Below are 17,807 nucleotides of genomic sequence, written 5' to 3'. Positions count from 1 at the left end.
TTTTTTTTTTTTTTTTTTTTTTTTTTTTTTTTTTTTTCTCTCTCTCTCACTCTCTCTCTCTTTTTTTAATCCTGTTTTCTGTCTTAGAATCAATACTGTATATTGGTTCTAAAGCAGAAGATTGGTAAGAGCTAGGCAATAAGGGTTAAGTGACTTGCCCAGAGTCACACAGCTAGGAAGTGTCTTAGGCCATATTGGAACCTAGGACCTCTTATCTCTAGACCTAGCTCTTAATCCACTGAGCCACCTAGCTGCCCCTTGGATTTTCTAGTATTTTTTCATCTATGGAACTTCTCCAATTTCTCTTTGTACTTTGCTTACAATAATGGTTTTAATCATTATTTGTGATGATCATTTGGGTAAGTAGTGTTTGAAGGAAAAGAGTCAAACAGGTAGATTAGTCAGTCAATATGGGCAGCTAGGTACCACAGTGGATAGAGCACTGGGCTTGGAATCAGGAAGATTCATCTTGAATTCAAGCCTGACCTCAAACACTAACTGCATGACCCTGGGCAAGTCACTTAACCCTGTTTACATCAGTTTCCTCATCTCTCCAATGAGCTAGAGAAGGAATTGACAAACCACTCCAGGATCTTTACTGAGAAAACCCCAAATGGGGGTCAGACATAACCAAAAAATGCCTGAACAGTCAATAAACATTTATTAAATGCCTACTATGTGCTACGCACTGTGATAAGCATTCTGTATACAAACAGTGTCAGTTAGTATAGTAAAGTGATAGTGACCACATTAACAGATTTTGTTTTGAACCATACTCGTGCCTCTTGACCAGCAATATTTGAGGAGATAAAGTGATATGCATCTACTCTGATATTCCTCTTAGAGAAATATGAGGATCCAAGGAGCAAGTACCCAGCCACAACCCTTCTTCTCCCCTTAAGGTAGTCTCCGTTGGTGAGGAGTGAAGAGGAGTGAGTCAGATTTCAGAGTTCTCCATCCCTACCTTCCTCATCCCCAACTCCTGCCATATTTAGACCATTCATGTTCATGCATATGAATTTTTAAAATGTGTCAGAAGATACTAATGTAAAGAGTGGGTCAATTGAATCAATCAATCAAATCACCCCACCCCACTTAAAGTGAATGACAAGGCTCTATGTCCCAATACCATGACTAGGTAAGTATACTTCTCTATTGACTCAATCAATCATAGGTTTTAGATCAAGAGTTCTTTTTTTTTTTAAACTTTAAACCATCACTTAAAAATTATTGAGTTCCAAATTCTGTCCCCTTTTAGTCTCTCCCCCACCTATTGGGAAGGCAAGCAATATTATTGCTTATACATGTGAAGTCATGCAAAACTTTGCTTGATTTCCACATTATCCAGGTTTAAAAAAAAAGGCAAGAAAAATAAAGTGAAAAAAAGTCTGCTTCAGTCTGCACTCCAAGTTCATTAGATCTCTGGAGACTGACAGCATTTTTCATCATCAGTCCTTTGTAATTGCCTTAGATCATTGTACTGATCAGAATAGCTAAGGCTTTCACAGTTGATCATTATTACAATATAGCTATTACTGTGTACAGCATTCTCTTCATTCTGCTCACTTCACTTTGCATCAGTTCATATAAATCTTCCCAGATTTTTCTGAAATCACCCACCTTGTCATTTCTTCTAGCATAATAGCATTCCGCTACAATAATATAAAGCCACTTATTCAGTCATTCCCCAATTGACAGGAATACTCTTAATTTCTAGTTCTTTGCCATCATAACAAGTGTTGCTATAAATATTTTTGTATGTATAGGTCCTTTTTCTTTTTCTTTAATCTCCTTGGGATACAGACTAGTAGTGGTGTTGCTGGGTCAGAGTGTATGTACAGTTTCAAAGCCTTGTGGACATTGTTCCAAATTGCTCTCTAGAATGGTTGGACCAGTTTACAACTCCACCAACAGTGCATTAGTGTCCTTGCTTTTCCACATTCCCTCTAGTATTTGTCATTTTCCTTTTCTGTCATGTTGGCCAATCTGATAGGTGTGAGGTGGTACCTTGGAGTTGTTTTAATTTGTATTTCTCTAATAGTTATTTAGAACATTTTTATATGACTATAGATAACTTTAATTTCTTCTTCTGAAAATTGCCTGCTCATTCCTTTGACCATTTCTCAGATGGGAATGGCTCTTGTTTTTATAAAATTGACTCAGTTCCCTATATATTTGATAGTGAGGCCTTTATCAGAGAAACTTGCTATAGAATCCCTGCCCCCTCATCCCCACCCCTGTAGCTTCCTGCTTTTTCTTCTGGTTTTTGCTGCATCTGTTTTGTTGGTACAAAACTCTTTTGACTCCATGTATCAAGATTATCCGTTATATTTCTTGTGATCCTCTGTGCCTCTTGTTTTGTCATTACCTCTTCCCTTATCCATAGATCTAACAGATAAAATTTTGTGTCCCTTGATTTTGTTATTGATATCATCCTTTATGTCTAAATCATGAACCTATTTTGATCTTATCTTTGTATATGGTATGAGATAATGGTCTATGCCTAGTTTCTGCCAAATTGCTTTCCAAACTATAGTTAGTTCTTTACCCAAAAGCTTGGATCTTTGGGTTTATCAAATATTAAATTACTATGATCACTTACTGCTATGTTTTGTGCACCTAATCTGTTCCACTGATTCACCATTGGGTATCTTAGGCAATACCAGATTGTTTTGATGATCACTGCTGATATATGCACTTTGGATATGATTTCCCTTTCAGTTATAGACACATTGTTCTCAGTTGACTACTTTAATTCAAGCTTTGCCCTTTGAGGTATTTTCTAGAATTTTCTGAGATCCTGTCCTCAGGACTTCTTATGGTACTCTTTGATTTCTTGGCTGGTAAAGGAGAATCTATGATCGTTAAGAAATCCTCCAAGTCATTATTGGATAAATTAACAAATGTGTTTCAAATATATCTGAATCCTAAATGCATTGCTTAAGGAAACTCAGTTTGTTTGCTTCAGCCTCCCAAAGAGGAGGGAGGGAGAAGCTCTGAGCAGCCTGTTCTCGAAGATACAGTAAACTCAAGGGAGCGAATGTCAGAGCTCATCTGAAGGGTATCCAATACCAGCAGTATTCGGAGAATACCAGAAGAATGAGTGTAGTGGGAGTCTCTAGGTCTGTGGTCTTCCTGGGCCATGGATTAAAGTGTAGCCCTTATGACCTCTAGGAGTCCTTATCTCAGCTCTCACTAGCACTGAGAGTTGAGTCCTCCAAAGTGTAATAGGGAAAAATTAGATATTATATAGATATATATTAAAGTGTGGTCACCAGGAATCAATCAGAACTAGATTGATTCCATAATTAAAACAGACTCAAGTCAGGATGGGTTTATGGTAGTTTATTTACAAATTTGGGAAGGTAGAAGGTAGGGAAATAGAGAGAGAGAGAGGCTGGCCCAGACCGGCAGAGGCCCGGACCAAGAGAGGGTTAAAAGGCTAATTAAACTAGGCTATTGGTCACAAGGCCTTAGCAATTAGAGAGGCAAAGAAGCCTGCTTGAGGCAGAGATTCTGGAAACGCCAAGGTAGGCCCAAGGAAGTCAGCCTAACTTACCCACGTGACCATTCAGAGTGGAAGCTGCCTGAGGTCTCCTCAGAGATCCTTCAGCACCAAGTTCAAAGTGCAAACTGCCTCAACAGGAAGTTACCATCATACTTGAAGAGATAGCATCTTCCTGGGGGTCCACCTCTAATTCAAGTGGACAAATGGCAGCCTCATACTGGTTTTGGACTGCCCAAAGGGCAGTCCCTTGTTCTTGATTCGTTACTTATTGTCATGTGTGGGTAACTCATCTCCCCTCCCCACTAAGGGAGGTGGGGATGACTTTATCTCTGGTGGCTAGAGTTTTAACTATGAATGGGCTGGAGCTAATTCCATTTACACAAAAGTAAATCTAGGTACATTTCTTTAGGGATGAAGGACTGGTGATTGGCAGTTGATTTAATTTAGGCAGCCAGATTATATTAGCCTTTTTGTTGTTCAGTAGTTTCAGTTTTATGGGACTCTTCAGTGACTGCATTTGAGATTTTCTTAGCAAACACTGGAGTGGTTTGTCATTTCCTACTCTGGTAGATGAAGGCAAACAGAGTCCAGGTGACTTGCCCAGAGTGACATAGCTAGTAAGCATCTGAGGTCAGATTTGAACTCAGGAAGATGGTCTTTGTGACTTGAGGCCTGGCACTCCATCTACTGTGCCACCCTAGAAGCCTTTAGAAAAGGGTAATTACTAAGGGATTGCAGAAAGAAGAGTTGGTACAAAACACCCTCTGGAAAATCTATGACATTCTCTCCCACCATATGTCCTGAGTAAAGGGGAAAGTGTCCACAAGTGTTTACCTTGAGTCTAGTTAATTAAAGGATACAGTTAGCTCAATGCAAAAGCATTTATTTCCTGAAGGCATCTTAAGAACAATAGTAATATAACAACTTCCTCCTCATAAATCTGGAGATGTACTGTCCTACACGTAAGCAAGATGAGAGTCAAAAACAAGTGTGGAACCCACATGTAAAGTAGTGGGTAAAAAGGAAACCATGTAGAACATGTGTGGCCAATTGCAGGGCCTTGGACTCAGCGATTGCCCTGGCCAAGGTGCTACGAAGAGCCTTGGGGAAGAATCAAGAGTTTCCACTCTAGGAACAGCAAAGTCTCAGCTCTGGGGCTGGTCATTCTCCAACTATGTCCCAGGTCCCAGCCCCAGAGCTCATCTCCTCTTACTAGCTCCCTTGTTTCAACACCACTGCTAGGCTCTTTGCAATGATTTCTTGCATCCAGAATCCTCTAGCCTCTCCTCAAATAGAGGATGTGGATCTCTCTTCAAAACACGAGTCCAGGAAGCAAAGGCTTTGAATGCAACCTTGCAGTTTGAAAGCAAGTCCTATTGCCAATGGGGCAAGGAGAGCCATGACCCTTGCTACCACCATGTTGCATTTAGTAAAAGGCCCAAGGGGAAAGATGAAGAATGATCTCAGGAGTGGGCCACCCAGAGAAGGGCTGATCCTCTCAGCCACCTACCACAAGTTCCCTGGGTGATATCAAGGGCTGATGTCCTATAATCCCACCAGTCTGATGGAGGAGTTTCTTCATACCTCCCCGACAGGTTGTGAGAAAATGCCTGTAATATCTCCTTTTGTTAAAAGGGATGGAAGGATGGGGAAAACTTTCTATGACTCTTCTACCATCTCCTGCTCTACCCTAGCCTCGACTTGTATTTGAGACACTGAGAAACTTAAGAGAAAACAAAATGAAAGAAAAGAGTAGGAGGTACCTCCTCTGGCTGCAAAAACCTTAAGACAAAGGGCCAAAGTTCAGGCAGGAAATTGAGGTCCTACTACCTGGAGAAAAGCTAGATCTCCTTGATGGGATGAAGTTCAGGGCTAGACCACAGCTCTTGGCAAGTAGACCTCATTTAAAAGAAATGGGAGTCTAAAGCCATACCTTCCAGAACATGCCCAATCTTGTCTGATCTCAGAAGCTAAACCGGGGCAATCTTGGTTACTGCTTGGATGGGAGATCTGGGAATACTGAGAACTGTAGGCTTAAAAAAAAAAAAAGAAAAAGAAAAGTGGACATCTAGGTGGCTCACTGGATGGAGAGCCAGGTCTAGAGACAAGAGATCCTGGGTTCAAATCTGGCCTCAGACACTTCCTGGGCAAGTCACTTAATCCCATTGCCTAACCCTTACCACTCTTCTGCCTTGGAACCAATACTCACTATTGATTCTAAAATATAAGGTAAGAGTTTTAAAAAATAAGAAAAGGAAAAGAAATAGGAAAATAAAGGGCAAAGGAGAATAAGGTATTGTGTATTAAGAAGGGATACTTGTATCAGTGAGGTAGCACAGTAAAGAGTACCAGGCCTGGAGTTGGGAGGACCTGGGTTCAAATCTGGTGCTTCATACACTTCCTAATTTTGTGATTCCCTGAGCAAGTCATTTAAACCTATTTGCCTAGCCCTTGACCTTCTGTCTTAGAGTTGTTACTAGATCAGAGAGTAAGGGTTTAGGGGGAAAAAAAGAAGATATGCTTATTGGCAACAAAGAAAGAATAAGAATGAGAGAGATGACATACAGTTGAAACAATTCAATCCTGAACTATATTCACAAATAACTGACAAACAAACATGGGAAACGGACAGCAGAAAAGACATTAATATTGATTTTATTCATTTTCTAGATGAAACAAATATAAATTAATCATGACAACAAAGAGACCGAAAAAGTTCCCCAAAGCATTAAACAACAAACATCTGACTCACCAGAGAAAAAGCTGCCAAAGGTAATAGCAGGTTAGACTGCAAACTTGCCTATAAAATCTTACAAAGAAGGATCATGACCTATCACAAGAAAATTGTTTTGTAAGGGGGAGAGAAGCAGTGGAGGGTAATATCAGTTTCAAGAAAACTTGGCAAAAGATCTAACCTTTAACAAAGTCATTCTGAGGGTATTCAAAGAGGAAAACAGAAGAAACAAGGAAAAGATCTGCAAAAATCTGTTTAAAAAGGCAAGAGAACCACTAACTTAGGACCCTGACCCCACATATGCTTTTTGGGGAAGTAGAAACACCATTCAAAAGAACAAAGATGAGGAAAACAGCTGGATGGGGCCAAGTCTATACAAGGGAGATCCTTGTTGGAGGTGGCGAAATGCTGAAAGTCTTGAGAGATTTATTTATATACAAAGTATATGAAGGGGGAAATGCCAAAAGTGTGGGAGAAAATTTTAAACCATGTAATTCATAGTGAAATAAGATGACTTAGAGAACTTCAGCAATTCCTGACCTATATGACCTACTGGCTTACTTTCCTCTCTATATGAAATCATTAGGAGAACTGGTTCCACATGATTCAAGGTGTCCTTGGTGAAGAGATAAAGAACAAGTGAGTCTCCTATTAGATTATGAACTCCCCCCAAGGGCAGGGACATTCTCTTACCTTTTTGTGAATCCTCCATGTTTAAAATAGTGTGTGTAGGTAGTTAATAGTAGGTACTTAATGAATATTTATGGACTGATAGATATTCTGCAATGTATAGTATGTAACATCAGACATAACCTGTTCAGTGACCCTCTAATGATAAATATCAGGCAGGGTTTCAAATAGGGAGATCTATATTCACCAGAGGTATGTGCCTCTCTGACAGAGGAGATCTAGCTCAAAGTTCAAGGCAGAGAGGAGTTCTCTTCAAGTGGATTCAAGGTTCTCTAGATATTCTATTATGTGAATGGCACTTTACTGAGTGCATCAAGCCCTAGAACCTTGCAAGACCTCTTGGAAAACATCTGTAGCCACTAAAGAAGCTTGGCTTTATCATCTACACAGGAAAAGCCCAAGTGGATGAAGACCATCTATTGCCTAAATTTTTTTTTAAGCACAGAAACTTTTTAAAATTCTTTTTTTTCAAAATGGGTATATGATTCAGACATAAAGAATATAATAAGTAAATTAGGGGACTATAGAATAGTTTATCTGTCTGGTCTCTGGAGAAGGGAAAAATTTATGACCAAATAAGAGTTAGAGAAAATTATAAATTATAAAATGAATAATTTTGACTGCATTATATTTAAAAGTTTTTATATAAACAAAACCAATGTAATCACAATTAAAAGGAAACAATAAACTGGGGAAAAGTTTTCATAACAGATCTCTCTGATAAAAGTCTCATTTCTCAAATATATAGAGAACTAAGTTAAATATATAAGAATCAAAGTTATTCCCCAACTGACATGTGGTCAAAAGAATAATATAATAATTTATATATAATATATTTTTATTATTTTATTACTAAATATAATACAGGATAATAATAATAAGCAGTTTTCAAATGAACAAATCAAAGCTATCAATAATCATATGAAAAAAATGTTCTAAATCCCTCTTGATTAGAGAAATGCAAATTAAAACAACTCAGAGGTACCACCTCACACCTGTAATATTGGTCAATAAAACAGTAAAGGAAAATGATAAATGTTGGAGGCGATATGGCAAAATTGGGAACACAAATGCAATGCTGGTAGAATTGTGGACTGATCCAACCATTATGGAGGGGGATTATGAACTATGCCCAAAGGGCCATAAAATGATGCATACCCTTTGATCCAGTAATACCACTACTAGGTCTGCATCTCAAAGAGATTAAAAAAAAAAAGAGGAGGGGAAGGATCCACTTATACAAAAATATTTATAGCTGCTCTTTTTGTGGTGGCAAAGAATTGGAAATTGAAGAGATGTCTATCAATTCAGGAATGGCTGAACAAATTATGGTGTATGGTATATGGCAATGATGGGCAAACTATTCCCTGCAGGCCAGATCCAGGCTGTAGTTTTCCCATCACTACCTTAAGCAATTCCCTAATCACTACACTGATGTAGTGATGTTTCAAAGGGTTTATTGAAAACCTTTTAGAAAAATGAAGCCACATGCTTGTTGAGTTATTCTAAAATACGTGGGCCTTGTTACCTTTTCTTCCCATCCTGGCTCCACTCCAAATCACCAAAAAAAGAGCAAGTACCAATGCCATCCTCAGTCTTTATACTCCTGGTTGTGTAATTATACTTCCTGCCCACCTCATTACACAAGAGGAATCATGGGAAATGTAGTTGAAAGAGATCTAAATGTCCACAGGAAGTTTAGATTAGGGACCTCAAAATTAGTTCAAGGACCCCTAAATTTCCAATATCACATTCCCCCCCTAATGATCTTTGGGTGCCTAGTCACCCCAAGTGATCACTTTACATAATCATCTTGTACCCACAAAGGTCTTCTAACTACAATAGAGATAAGAGGGAAATGGAAGAGAGAGAGAGCAAAACCAATGTTTTGCTAGGCGCATTGACAAAAAGCCAATTGGGGGCACTGCCCTTTGGCAAAAGTGTGTACATTCAAAACAAATACATTCAACTCCCCATAGTTCAATCAACTGCACCCCAAAGTTCATTCTGGATCTTCTTGATACAGTATAGGTTTCTGCAGGCATCTTCATGTTGCCTTCTCCAAACAGGTTCGTTATCTGGATTCTGGGGAGATGGCAAATTTCTTATCCTGAAATTACTATCAAAAGAATTTAAACTTCATATGATAGATTATAAAACATACATTCCCTTCTGAGGAGAATAACACATTCTCCCCTAAAATTACTCTCAAAAGAATTTTACATTATAGATTATAATACAGACATTCTGATTATAAAATATACACACACCCCCTGAAGAGGGTTAAGGTCAATACCCAGATCAGCTAAGGATACATGGCTGAGTTATGGGGTTGTGTGAATCAATTGGCAAAAGAAATCTAAAAAGATAAAAAAATCCAAATAAAAGAGAAAAAATAACTTGTGAAGGAAATGTAAAATATCAAAGTCTTATGTGCAAAAATGTAAGGAAAAATAAACTTATAACAGGTCCTTGAATCAAGGTCCAATTAAAGTGATTTAAGTAATTGTGTAATTGCAATTACCCAATTCAATAGCCAGGACCACAGAAAATTGCCACACTTATAAGAGAAATAAAGGGACCAAATTTATGTGCAAAGGAAGTGTTTTTCCCTGGTCTGATTTGCGGGCACTTCTCAGAGATAGGGTGAGCCATAATGTTAGCCAACCTTTGGTGCTTGACGAGGGATGAAGCTCAGGGAAGTTTGGCCTCTAACATATGTCAGAAAAGCTGCAACTCCAAATCCCGAACACTAGTTTCAAGCCCTTCAGTATTGGCAGAGAAGTTCCTCAATCCCACCTGGATTGATATGATCTGTTTGATCTTGTGCTCCTTGGCACTTGTGCAGTTTCTCATCAATCCCTTTGGGATTGGTTGGTCTCCATGACCCTGTGCCTTCTTAGCACTGTTTAGTGGCTCTTTGTTCCCTTCTCCTGTAATCAGTCAGACATTAATCACAGTCCCATAATATTTACCAATAATTGGCAGGTTACCATAGTCTAAGGCTTTGGGGTATGCATTAATATTATAGCAAATATATATTTATAGTAAACTTATATTACTGTAAAATCAAAAGGGATTAATATTGATTATATGTACTTTAAGTACAAAAATGAGAAAAAGGGAAAAATAAAAAACCTCAAATATTGTATTGCACATGGAATGGAAAAAGTAATAAAAGAATGTTTTAAAAATAAAAAATATATATATTAGAATCATTGAAAGTTTTTTTCACTCAAAAATGAGATCTATTTCCTTTTAAGCTTTTGCCATGGACTACTGTGAGTGTAAATGGTTTTTATAAAATAGCAGAAATTTATAATGCAATTCAAATAAAGTACCAAAATTTCCAATAACACATTTAAAGACAATAGCAAACAAACCCATATTATAACCACTTGCTATGATGTTTAAAAATTGCATACTTGTCACAAATTTAATAGGTATAGCAAATCATTCAACCTGCCTCCATGCCAATTGTGGGGCAGAGCCTAAAAAATCTGGTAAAAAAGCCTTCTGGATCTAAAATATCACCAGGAATTCTAGATCCTTCTGATGGGAAAGTAAGTTAAAATAAAGAGTTAAAATATCAAGCATACAGGAGAACTTTTGGCTTCCTGTGTAATATATAAAAAGTTTGGGTAGGAACCTTCCATTTGTTTACATATATATCATCCATTCAGAAGTTGCTATAAAATCCTAAAGTAAATTTCTAAGACTTCTTATAAAAATACAATTTAAATTCTTAAGGCATCATATTCTTCAAGGTTGTATACAATTATCAAGATAGAATAAAAACTTAAGGCATGGCAATTTCAGTATACATAGGACTTATGGGCTTTTATAACTTAAAAAAATTGTGCAAGATGTTCATGGTCTTTTACAATCATAGGTAAATGGTATAGATAACAGAATCATATAACAGAATTAGATTAATACAGGAAAACTTAAAAAAATTTTTTTAACCTTAAAGGAATCAGGAAATACAATACAGAATTTATCTAGCAGCCAAAAACACATTAGCTTAAAATGATTCAGTATAACAGAAAGATATTGATCAGATTAATATATGAACTTAAAACAGGAAAATTACATCATAAAACAATCAGCAAAATACAATACAGAGGCTTTAAAAAAACCCGTGGAGTCTGAGGAGGTTAAGTTTGCCTCCAGACTTTTTTTAAAACTTCCAATTCAAATTCCTTCTGACTAAGCCCACATAGTATTGACTCTAAGACGAAAGGAAAGGATTTTATTAAAAAAACACTTAGGCTAAGTCTTTTTTTTTTTTTTTAAACCCTTACCTTCCATCTTGGAGTCAATATTGTGTATTGGCTCCAAGGCAGAAGAGTGGTAAGGGCTAGGCAGTGGGGGTTAAATGACTTGCCCAGGGTCACACAGCTAGGAAGTGTCTGAGGCCAGATTTGAACCTAGGACTTCCCGTCTGTAGGCCTGTTCTTTTTATTCCTATTCAATTTTCTCCAGAGATCTATTAAATCTTATTATTATTATTCCTATTGACTCCTTAGGAGCATAGGGCCGCAACCATCTCACGCCATCGGACTCTGTTCTGGGCAACTTCCCCCAGCTGGGCCCATGTCATTCTGACTGTTTTTGTTTCATTTTCACCAGGTCTGTTTTGGTCTTCCAACTTTCCTCCTCCCTGAAGGGTTCCCGTACAATGCTTGTCTGGCTACGTTGTCTTCCGGTTTTCGTAGCGTATGTCCTATCCATCTCCACTTACGTTTCTTTATGTCCTGACTAATGGAATACTGGATTGTTCTTTCCCAGAGACTAGCATTGGAGATCTTTTCAGGCCATCTGATGTTCAAGATGTAGCGTAGATATCTATTAACAAAGACCTAAAGTTTATTGGTGTTAGGGCTCATCACTCTCCAGCTTTCTGATCCATATAGGAGGACGGCCTTTACATTGGTATTAAAGATTCGGAGCTTAGTGACGAGGGACAGTGCTTTGGAGATCCAGACAGACCGCAGGGTGTTAAATGCCTGTCTGGCTTTGTTGATTCGGTTTCTGATGTCCTCATCTGCTCCGCCGTCCTTACTGACTATGCTACCCAAATAGGTGAAGTGGTCCGTCTCCTTGATGTTTTCTCCCTGTAGTTGGATTGGCAGGTCCTGTCTGCTGTTGACTGTGATCACCTCGGTCTTCTTCTTGTTGATCTTCAGACCTGTCTTCTCTGCTTCTTCAGAGAGTCGTGCAAGTTTGGCTTGCGCATCCTGCTGCTTGTGAGAAAGGAGACAGATGTCATCTGCGAAGTCAAGGTCCTCAAGCTGTTTGGTATGAGTCCATTGAATGCCCGTATTGTTGTCCTTGGTAATTCTTCTCATGGTCCAATCTATGACCTTGCTTCACTCCGGTCTTCACTGTGAAGGGAGCCATCAGTTTCCCATTATGGATGACCTGGCAGGTAAAGTCTTCGTATAACTGCTGGATGATGTTGATGAGCTTCGGGGGAATCCCGTAATGCTGCAAAAATCTCCAGATGATGTTCCTGTCTATGCTGTCAAATGCCTTCTCGAGATCCACGAAAGTCATGTAGAGGGGGAACTGCCACTCGATGGACTGTTCGATGGTGATTCTTAGGGAGAAGTGCTCTGGCCGTTGTTGGGAATGGGAAAGACGAGCCGGTGTGCAGACACCGAACCCTTGGGGCCGTTGTCGTGCTGTGAGGCGATCTGCTATTAAATCTAACTTTTCTAAAATTTCATTCACTTCCTTTATTTCTTTTTGTTATTTTTTGTTAGACATATCTAGTTCTGATAAAAGAAGGTTGAGGTTCCCCCACTAGTAGTTTTACTATCTATTTCCTCCCTAAGCTCCTTTGGTTTCTCTCCTTTTAAAAATTGGAGGTTATACCATTTGGTGCATAAATGTTAAGTACTGATCTTACTTCATTGCCTATAATAACTTTTATCAAGATGTAATTATCTTCCTCATCTCTTTTAATCAGACCTATTTTTCCTTTAGCTTTGTCTGAAATCATGATTGCTACTTTTTTATCTCAGTCAAAGCCCAATAGATTGTGCTCCATCTCCTTATCTTTACTCTGTGTGTCTAGCTGCCTCAAATGTGTTTTTTTGGAAACAACATATTGTAGGATTCTGGTTTTTAATCCACTCTGCTATTCATTTTCATTTTATGGATGAGCTCATTCCATTTATATTCACAGTTATGATTACCATATGTGTATTCCCTTCCTTCTTGTTTCCCCCCTTTAATCCTGCACTTTCTCCTTTCACACAAGTGTTTTACTTTTAAGCACTTCCCCTATTCTCCCTCTCATATAAAATTCCCCTTCCCACCATCACTCTTCTTATTCCCCTCCAACTTCTCTATAGGGTCTTTTAATCACCCCTTCCCAACTTCTACCTTCCTTATATTACTCTCCTCCCCACCGCCCCCTTTCTTATTCCCCTTCTACTTCTCTCTATGATAAGATAGGATTCTATACCCCAATAAGTTTGGCTGTTATTTCCTCACTGGGCCAATTCTAATGAGAGTTAGGTTTAAGAATTATCCATCACCACCTTCATCCTTCCCTCCACTGTAATAGATTTTTTTCCCCTGTGCCTCTTTATTTGATATAATTTACCCCATTTTACCTCTCTCTTCCAATTTTTCTCAATGCAATCTTTTTTTTTTACTCCTTGATTTTTTTGATCATCCTAAACAGCTTATCACCACCCCTTCTGACTATATATACTTCTACTATAATAATAATAATTTTAAGACTTACAAATATCTTTCCATGTATGAATATAAAGAATTTGACCTTATTGAGTCCCTTAAACTTTCTCTTTCTTATTTACCTCTTTATGCTTCTTCAATTTCATATTTGGACATCAAATTTTCTTTTTAGGTCTGGTCTTTTTAATCAAGGAATGCTTGGAAATCTTCTATTTTATTAAATGACCATGTTCCCCCCTTAAAGAATACAATCAGTTTTGATGGGTAGGTCATTCTTGGTTGCAAACCCATTTCCCTTGCCTTCAGGAATGTCATATTCCAAGCTCTCTGATCCTTCGATTTAGAAGCTTCCAGATCCTGTGTAATCCTGACTTTGAATTGTTTCTTTCTGCTTGCAAATTTTCTCCTTGGCCTGGGAGCTCTTGGGTTTGGCTGTAATATTGCCATTTGGGGATTTATTGTAGGAGGTGATCTGTGGATTCTCTTAAGTTATATTTTCCAACTTGTTCAAGAGTATCAGGGCAGTTTACTTTGATAATTTCTTATAACATGATGTTTAGACTTTTTTTTTTACTTTCAGTTAGTTCAATAATTCTTAGATTGTCTTCCCTAGATCTATTTTCCATATCAGTTGTTTTTTAATGAGATATTTCATATTGGATTCTATTATATTATTAGAAATAACAAATATTGGAAATATAAATAAAACAAGGAAATACATACAAAGAAGAAAAGAGAATAAAAATAATACATATGATGATTATATTTTTTAAAATAGCTACAAAAACCAAGAGAAAAAAGTATCCAAGTAAAACAAATCCAAAGGGAACTAAAAAGCAGATGTTTATATTAGCATACTCATATGATTTAGATATTTTTAAACAAATTGTAAACAATTTGGAGATGGTGGTTGTACACATAATTTTTTATGCATTTGTTTAATTTTTTTATTTATTGTTACTAAGTATGTAATAAAATAAATACATATTTTTAAAAGGCCAGTTTTGAGCTCAGAATCTCTCCTCATGCTCTAGGCTGTAGAAGACCTCCTGTCTAGGCTTGGCTCTCAATCCCCTGAGCCACCCCTTTTTAATGCAGTCTTAAATCAAACTAGTTTTCTTGGCTGTCATCACATTATTGCCTGGCTCAGAGATGGGACATCCTAGGTTCCAATCTGGCTTCAGACACTTCCTAGCTATGTGACCCTAGGCAAGTCAATTAACCCCACTGCCTAGTCCCTACCACTCTTCTGCCTTAGAACCAGTACACAGTACTGTTGATTCTAAAATGGAAAGTAAGAGTTTAGAAAAAAGGAGGGGGAGATGCTAAAAAGCCACCAGAAGGAAAATAAGGAGAAAATGATAGAAATTACCAGAGACCTCAGCAGAAACCAAACTCAAATAAAACCTTTGAGCACAAATAGATAAAACAACAGGAAAGGTATTAAGAGAAGAAGGGAATATGGCCTCTAGGTAGTGTAGAGGTCGTGCATCCACAACCAAGCATTATAAGACAAAGGAAAATTAATCAATGCCTGAGGAGGGAGGGGAGCTTTTGGAATCTCATAAGAGCATGGAAGTACAGTAATAGGAGATTACTGAATGGTTTAAAAGAAATATAGTAGCCACTATATAAAAAACTGTGTTGCATTAAGAGAAGCATAGCTTTTAGGAAAAGAGGAGTATTCTTTGCCCTGCTCATAGTTTGAGGAGGGCATTGATAAGATGGATAATGTCCAGATGAGGGCAATCAGGCTGAGGGAAAACCTTAAGCTCAGGATGACATATGGCCAGTAATCTGGCAGGTACAAAGGTGATGGTTGTCTCAGGATGGCCAGTCTGCCCAGCTTAGAAACTCATGAATATCTAAGGAATGACCTTGACAGAAGCCACTGTTATCTTAGAGTGAAGATCCAGGTATAAAAAGCATCTGTTGCATTTCTGCATTATGAGGCTTTGAGAGACTTGGCTTCAAGGGAAGAAATTAATGAGAAATAAAAAAGATTGACAATAAACCAGAAAATATTATAGTTTCTTCTACTTAGGAAAAGAAATTATTTTTTAAACCCTTACCTTTTGTCTTAGAATTGATCCTATATTGGTTCCAGAGCAGAAGAGAGGTAAGGGCTAGGCAATAAGGGTTAAGTGACTTTCCCAGTCATACAGCTAGGAAGTGAGGCCACATTTGAACTCAAGATCTTATATCTCCAGGCCTGGCTCTCAATCTACTGAGCCACCTAGCTGTCCTGGAAAAGAAATTCTTAAAGTGGGGGGCAACACTTGTTTCAGTATATAATAGGCAGCACCAATACAAATATAACAATAATTATAATCCTGGTGTATTCCATCCCTTGGACCCCGTTCAACAGGTTGAGAGGGTTCCAGCAGTCCAAATGAGACACTAGCTAATAAATGAACCCACAAGGACATATACTCTGCCCCTGCCCCCACCCCACCCAGCTGACTGCTAAAACTTAACTCATGCTATACATTACCATGACTCTCTTGGGCATACAACAGGTCCACATCGATGAACTGATCAACAAACATTGACTATTTTCTAGGGACTGTGCTTGATGGTAGGGACACCAAAACAAAATCTGAGGCAATCCCTGCCTCTAAGGAACTCACAGTCTAGCTAGAGTGTACATGTATGTCTATAGGCATGTAGAAAATACTGCAAGGTGATGGGATGAGGGAAGGCATTAGCCTCTGGAGACATTAGCATCAGGAAGACTTCCTGAAGGTGACACTTAGGCTAAGTCTTTTTTTTTTTAAACCCTTACCTTCCATCTTAGAGTCAATACTGTGTATTGGCTTCAAGGCAGAAGAGTGGTAAGGGTAGGCAATTGGGGGTCAAGTGACTTGCCCAGGGTCACACAGCTGGGAAGTGTCTGAGGTCAGATTTGAATCTAGGACCTCCTGTCTAGGCCTGGCTCTCAATCCACTGAGCTACCCAGCTTCCCCCTAGGCTAAGTCTTAAAAGAAGTCAGGGATTCTGAGAGATAAAGGGAGATGGGGACATCCAGTGCAAAGGCATGGAGGTGAAAGATGTGGGATCATGTATGAGGACAAGTAGGTAGCTAGTTTGACTTGCTTTTGTTTTCTTTAGATTTTATATGTGTGATAATGTAAAACATCTTCCCACATTATTCCTTTTGTGAAAGAGAACTTGAATAAATGAAAGAAAAGGGAAGAAATAAAGTGAAATATAGTGTGATTCAATTCACATTTAGACTCCGTCAGATCTTTCTCTGGAGGTGGATGGCATTTTTCATCACAAGTCTTTGAAGATTTTCTTGGATTGCTGTATTGTTAGAAATAGCTAAGCCAATTCTAAACAATCATCACATCATATTGCTGTTAACTGTGTACAATGTTCTTCTGGTTGTAAGATGTAAGTTAATATCCAATAGTGCCCAGTATTATATTTTATGAAGTTTATTTATAATCACTTGAAGTAGAAGAAATAAAAGGACAGAAATCAGAAAGCCTAAGTAAAAAACACGTGGGTAAAGTTCTGCTTGACTCTCACCTAACCTCCACAACCATCTTCCCAGGAGCAGAGAGAGAGGGAGAAACTACACAAAACTTTTATCTTCCCTATGTTAGTACACAGCATGAATACATAAATGGGATGCTAGGAAAGAGAGTCCTGGGGAGCAAATTCTAATTACACAGGTTCTGCTCTCTTTACTTTGCATCAGCTTGTGTAGATCTTTCCAGGCTTTTCTGAAATCATCCTTCTAATAATTTCTTATAGGACAGTAGTATTTCATTACCATGATATGCCATAACTTGTTCAGTCATTCCCCAATTGATAGACATCCCCTCAGTTTCCAGTTCTTTGCCATCAGGGTAAGTCTTGTAAGATTGGAAAGGCAGGTTGGAGTCAGAATGGGAAGAGCTTTAGATGCCACATAGAGGAGTTTATTTGATCTTAGAACTAATAGGAGGGAAGCCATTGGAGCTTATTGGGTAAGAGAGTGACACTGTCAGGCTCTGTCTTGAGAAAAATCATTTTAACAGCATGTAGAGGATGGATTAGAGGACAATAACTTTGACCTAGTAAGGCCATTTTGAATACTATTGCAATATTTGGTTGAAAAGTTCTAAGGATTGAAATGGAGTGGTGGTTGTGTTGGTTAAGAAAAGGGCACAAGTC

This window comes from Gracilinanus agilis, chromosome 4 (assembly GCF_016433145.1).
Source record: "Gracilinanus agilis isolate LMUSP501 chromosome 4, AgileGrace, whole genome shotgun sequence".
Lineage (NCBI taxonomy): Eukaryota > Metazoa > Chordata > Mammalia > Didelphimorphia > Didelphidae > Gracilinanus > Gracilinanus agilis.
This window is presented reverse-complemented; position numbering follows the sequence as displayed.